This window comes from Asparagus officinalis, chromosome 1, assembly GCF_001876935.1.
Source record: "Asparagus officinalis chromosome 1, Aspof.V1, whole genome shotgun sequence".
Classification (NCBI taxonomy): domain Eukaryota; kingdom Viridiplantae; phylum Streptophyta; class Magnoliopsida; order Asparagales; family Asparagaceae; genus Asparagus; species Asparagus officinalis.
Genome location: NC_033794.1, coordinates 109801881 through 109808400, shown reverse-complemented (window position 1 = coordinate 109808400; position 6520 = coordinate 109801881).

The window sequence follows — 6520 nt, the reverse complement described above, 5'->3', positions numbered from 1 at the left end:
TGGCATTTCTCTCTATTCTTTTAATTTTTTCTAGAATGTATTCTGCCAAACAAAATTGTCAAAGTACATGATCTAGCACATGCATCTCCACTATATCAAAGCATATGAGAGGACTTTTGCTCTCTATATAACTTGGCCCTCCTTGTAAATTGGTGGTAGATGAGCAAGGTGATCACCGTAAGGCTGCCACTTGAACTAAAATATTTCACATATTAGTATCTCATCTAAAATTGGTGGTAGACTAAATTTTCTTAAAGTAAAAAATTTATTTACTTAGATAAATCTTCATGCGATCAAGCTCGTTTTTTTAAAAGTCTAATTATCTTGCTGGGGTCTCATCATAACATTTCTGGATATTCCATTTGCGTGAATGATCAAAGTTTAGCATCTAATACTGTAATTATAATTCAAAAATATTTCTGCATTGGTTAGAATCAAAAGTGTTTACCTGCAGCCAAGTGAAATTTATCCATGTAAAGCCTGTGTCCCATAATCTTGGTTTCAGAATTAGTCTCTCTAACGCCCAAACTTGCAATAAAGTCAGACACGTCTTGAGTTTTTTATTTTGCCTGAAAACCACCTTCAATATTTCTCTATATAAATATGCTAAAACAGCACTACCCCATATGATAATATGTCGCAAGTGTGCTAGTCCTTGAGAAGTGGCAACTACCTATCATATTAAAAAAATGCATTACACTCCATTTAAGTAAACAATCCAATTATATAAACATTCAAATTACAAAGTATATTACCTCAAATGTACTTTCTCTTTACTGAAATCGGGAAATAGAAGCATCTCGATCATGTGCATAATACATGCACATGTATGTCGCTCGATCATCGCTTGTGCTATATCATTTGGTAACAGGTGTGAGAAAGTATCTTTTAGCCACTTCAATCTAATATTCCCTCCGAGCAATGAGGGTGGAGCTACTCCTAACAACTCCTCACAAAGTCAGCGCCATGCATGTCTATCTTTCCCTGTAACACATGGATTATCAATGTAGAGATCGAGGATTATTGAAAAATCTTGGAGTGTAATGCTTGACTCTTTGAGACGCAACTAAAAAGTGTTAGTCTCTGACCTCCATGTATCCATCAAAGCTCTAAGTAGCGGTCAAGCTAATTTCATCCATCTTACCTTTGAGCATGTAAGAAACATGTCAAAAAGTGACTATCTTGTTAATAGAGTACAAAAAACAGTAATATTAAAAAAAATTAGCTTTTATGTATTCACTAAAGTAGTTATCTCTGAAATGTTATAGTCTCAGAATGGTGGCATGACAGATCATAGAAAACTTCATCACTATCCAGCCTAGGAAACATAGTGTGTATGCTTGCACATACAGTTAATCACACATATTAGTATTTGCTGAATTAATAAATTATCTATATTACATATAAAGGAGGATTGAGGTGCTAAAACTTTTGATTTCTCCTTTTACCCCTCTCAATTGATAATTTTAACTTTAATTAGTTTCTTTATTTGATTTATCTTAAAATCTCATTCAATGAGTCTTAAAATAAAATAAATTAAATCAATTGCATATCATCATAATGATAAGATTTAATTAGTTTCTTAGGCTTTTAATGATTCCATAACTTTTTTATTTAAATGCATATGTTATGAACCCAATTAAGTAATCGCTCTTTCATTTTCTCTTTACATAACCTCTTTTTTTATCTCTACACTTTAAATTACGGTCATCCATTCTCTTTAACTCACCACATCACCTACTAAGCCAAATTTATGTATAATACAATGGTTTATGAAATATGTTATATGAAAAATTTGTCAAATAGTTTATAGTATGCGTGGCTTGTATATGTATGTGCACGTGCATACATTGGATAATAGTTATCAAATGGTTTGTAGACTTAAAGATTTATTTTTATGGAGTTGAAGACTATGTCTCATGTTCTCTTGATTTTTGTTTTGTCTCTTGAATCATTGAAAAAGAGAATGACAATATATTATAGAAAGATTATTATTTGAAAGTCTTGATATCTAAGAGTATGTATAAATCTGATTTAGGAACCAAGATTGTTTTTAGTGTGAGCATTTTATACTGTGTATCAGGTAAGATTCTTATTAATATTTTAATACTTGGAAAGAATGTACGATCTTATTTTTGGAGTTTATGTAAAGTTATTTAAAGATTTTTCTGTTGGCCTCTTGTTTATGAACCTACTCCCTAATCTTGTTTTGATGATTACAAACAATTCCTAACAACGTCTGTCGAGTGTTTATATTTGTTTTGTTAGGTAATCTATACAAATATCTAAGTTGGAGGTTGGATGGAATTGCTTTTCAACGATCATATCCAATGGAGGTTGGCGAAATATCGGTATGAGGCAATACAATTCAAGTTCAAGATTCAAGTTCAAGCTTCATCCGTAAGTATACCAATTCGAGCTCATTGAAGACCTTCATCAAGCTTGGGTATATAGTTTATAATATTTATAGTATAGGTTTATACTTGTGTGTTAATACTTCAAGCTCATATTAATCACACACGTATTTGTTGATTTTATCAAAATATTGGTGTTTTTGTGAAAATATTCTTTTATTAGTTTATAGAATTTAATATCACTTTATACATATTTTTATTAAGTCTATAAAATCATTTTGTAAAGTTTCAAAACATGGTTTAGCTAAAATATCAAAAACAAGTATTGTTCATTTTTATGTTTTGGACTATTTTAAAAAATAGTGATATTTTACAAATGAGAAGTGCTTTTTGAAAACTAGTTTTTATAACATGTTCATTAACATGTTTATAAATATTTTTCAAAGTTTTACATTTTTAGAATTTGTTTGTTATTTTTAAAGGCACTTCAAAGTTTAGTTTTACTGTTCATTACAGGCTGATAATATGTTATCAGTCAACTGATGCAAGTATTCAGTCAACTGAAGAAAATGCTTGTAATATCAAAAAGTTTCTGCTTGTTATTTAGTCGACTGATAGGTCGACTGACTAGGTCATCGATCGACTGATGAGTTCATCAGTCGACTGATGATGTGTTGCTGGCCTGTAACGGTCAACTCATCAGTCAACTGATGAACAGTATCAGTCGACTGATAAATAGTATCAGTCAACTGATGGCCTAACGGTTAGTTTTTTCCAGCTTTCTATTTTTGTCTTTTTGCTGGGTTTTGTTGGTTTCTCCTTGGCTTTGGGGTTTACTATAAATACCCCCACATATCCTCAGTTCATTTCAATTAGAAAAGAAAAGTTTTAAAAGAGTTTTACAAGTTTGTTTAAGGGTTTAAGTTTTTGTGTGTTTAAAAGTTTGGTTTGTGAAGAAACTTTCACAAGAGCTTGAGGAGATCATCCATTGGTGTTTGAGCATTTAACTTTTCTCCCTCTCTCTTGTTATCATATAGAGAAGTTTTTCTAAACTCAATCTAGCTATTTTATTTTTTTTGATTTTTATTTCCATAAGCTAGAATTTATTTGAGTTTAGTTTGATTTGATTTACTCTTTGTTTCACACACACCCACATCGAGCTTTAATATTTTCATACATTGTATAATTGGGGTTGTGGGTTAGTGACTTAGAGTGTGAGCTTATATTGTGTTCTCGTATAATTGGGGTTGTGGGTTAGTGACTTAGAGTGTGAGCTTATATTGTGTTCTCATCCATATTAGAGAACAAACATTTGTTGTATCGAGTAGTGACTTAGAGTGTGAGCTTATATTGTGTTCTCATCCATATTAGAGAACAAACATTTGTTGTATCGAGTGTTAATTGTGAGTTACACTTTGTAATACACTTGTACACCAAGATGAGTATGTGGTGAGAGACGGGATCGTCCCAAGAGGAGTGAGGTAAGTGGTAATGCCTAGAGGTAGATTATAATTCCCAACACTTGAGGGAGACACAGACTAGAGACCAACACTTAGAGGGTATAGAGTGAGATTGTAAAAGTGTGGATTGTAAAGTTTTTGGTGAACTAAAAAACTGAGTGTGAGGTGTAAATGTTTTCGGGTGATCGTTAAAAACCCGGTGTGATAGTGGATTTATCACCGGGAGTGGGGAACGGAGACGTAGGACGGAAGATCCGAACTCCGTGATTATTTTCTTGTATTTGAGTTTGACATTGGTGCATTTATTCTTACATATTGTTATATCGTCATTGTTGCATGTTTATATCGCCCTTAGTTTGTATATCCTTACACATATATTGTTCATATCTCATTTGCTAGGATATATTTATTAATAGTTTTTATTTGGTATTAAATTGGATTAAATTAGCATAAACCCTATTCATTCCCCTCTAGGATTCTTTCCTAGTGCCATCTAGCTAGGGTGCTTTCAATTGGTATCAAAGCTTAGTGTTCTTTGATTTAAGGTCTAATCGTCTTGAGTTAAAGATCCAAGTTATTTATTTTGTGCTAATCTAGTTTATAAATTTATTTTTATCTTGCTTGCATACATATAGATATTATGGGCATGCGTTGTGCACCTTGTTTAGGCTATGATCCTAATGTTGCTCCTAGAATAGATAACTTCCCCTATGACCAATGGTGTTCAAGATTTAATATATTTGTTAGATCTAGATATTTCAATTTATGATATATTATAGATGAAACTTATATTGTACCCACTACGAAGGTATCCAAGTGGAGTAAAAATGATCAAAGAATGTTTACAATGAATAAGTTTTTGTTAGAATTTATACATAACGCTTTTGACTCATCGTTTTCTAACAAGTTTGTTCATTTTGATAGCGCTTACACATTATGAAAATTTATAGAAACACATGGAAAGAACTTGGAGGTGATCCGACAAGCTTTGGAGGCTTCCTCTTCAAGTTCCATTGGAGCATCATGCATACGGCCACTAGGTGATAGCCCTAGTGAGGTTTACGAGTTCGAATCCATTAATGATTTATCTAGTGATGAACTTGCTTGTGTTTCTGAAAAATTATTGCATGCCTACAACAAATTGCATCATATCTTTTTAGATTTAAAAAGCAACCATGTCATTTTGAAATCCGATCATGAGAAGCTAGATTCCAATTTTGATATCATTGAAAAAGAAAATATAATGCTTAAAGAAAATAATGATATGTTAAAATTGAAAAACGAAAAATTGACATCATCCATTGTTAGCTTATCTCATGCTAAGATTGATACCATGCTAGAGGTAGAAACAATTAGAAATGAATTTAATTCATTCAAAAATAATCATGCTCTTTCTACTTCTAGAGTTAATGCATATGTGCCTAATAATGATGAGTTTAATGATGTTAAGAACCGCATATCTTGTTTAGATTCAACCTTAAAATATATGTATTAATAATAATAAGAAGTTTATGGATATGTGTGCTAAAACTCATGTTACTATTAAACATCCCATACACCATGCACACATATATAGCAAAGTTTACAAATGTTCTACTTACGGCCGAAAAGGCCATTTAGCTAAATTTTACTATGATGCATACAAACAAAAAAATATTAATGCTCCTTGTACATCTCATAATGTTTCTTCATCATACACACGTGCACATGCTCACAATGCTCATCATAAATATGCACGTGTGTTTAAATGTGATCTATGTGGTCGGTTTGGCGATTTGGCAAAGTTTTGCTTTGATTTGAAAAAATTTCACTTTTGCTAAATAATTTTAAAAGACCATAAAAGTTTAAGTGTGATCATTGTGGTAGAGTTGGTCATGTGACCAAATTTTGTTTTGATTTAAAGAGAGTTTCTCATTTGCAAAACAATTTAAAAGAAAAACCTATTTTTGCAAATGATTCCCGTGCACTTCCATATGGCCATTATAAAAAAATGCATCCTTTTCATTGCACTTATTGAAATCGGATGAGTCATTTGAGTAATTATTGCTATGACCGATCTTGTGCACTAAATGCGCCCAAATGGGTTCATAACCCTAGAGCTTTGAGCTTTAATGATAGGGGTCATATCGCTAAATCTTTTGCTACTACAAGTTCTTAGGTATCAAAACATATTTGATTTTTTAAACCAAGAATTTTAGTGTTTTTAATTTTTTTTGGAAAAATGCTTCCAGCCCCCAAAATCTAAGAAAACATGCTTTTCACCCCTAAGACTTTGTCAACGGGTGTTTTGCCCCCAAAAATAAAGATTCTTTTCTCTGAGCCCCCAAAACACAAAACCCAAGAGATTAAAATATGTGAAGACCATAATACACTTCTCTTTCTCTTTCTTTTTTTTATTAAAATATGATGAGGATTATTTTATTATTTTTATTTACTCTCTCTCTTTATCATGATGTACTAAGATGATAGTTAAAATAACTGATGAGGATTATTTTATTATTTTTGTTTTTTATTATTTTTATTGTTTGTATTGGGAGATTGTTAAAGTTACAAGTTAATTGTTAAGGTTACGAGTTAATTGTTAATATTACAGGTCAATTGTTAAAGTTATGAATCCTCTCCCTCTCTCTATCATGATGTTACTTTGATGATATTGAAATAATTGAAGAGGATTATTATTTTATTATTTTTGTTTTTTATTCTTTT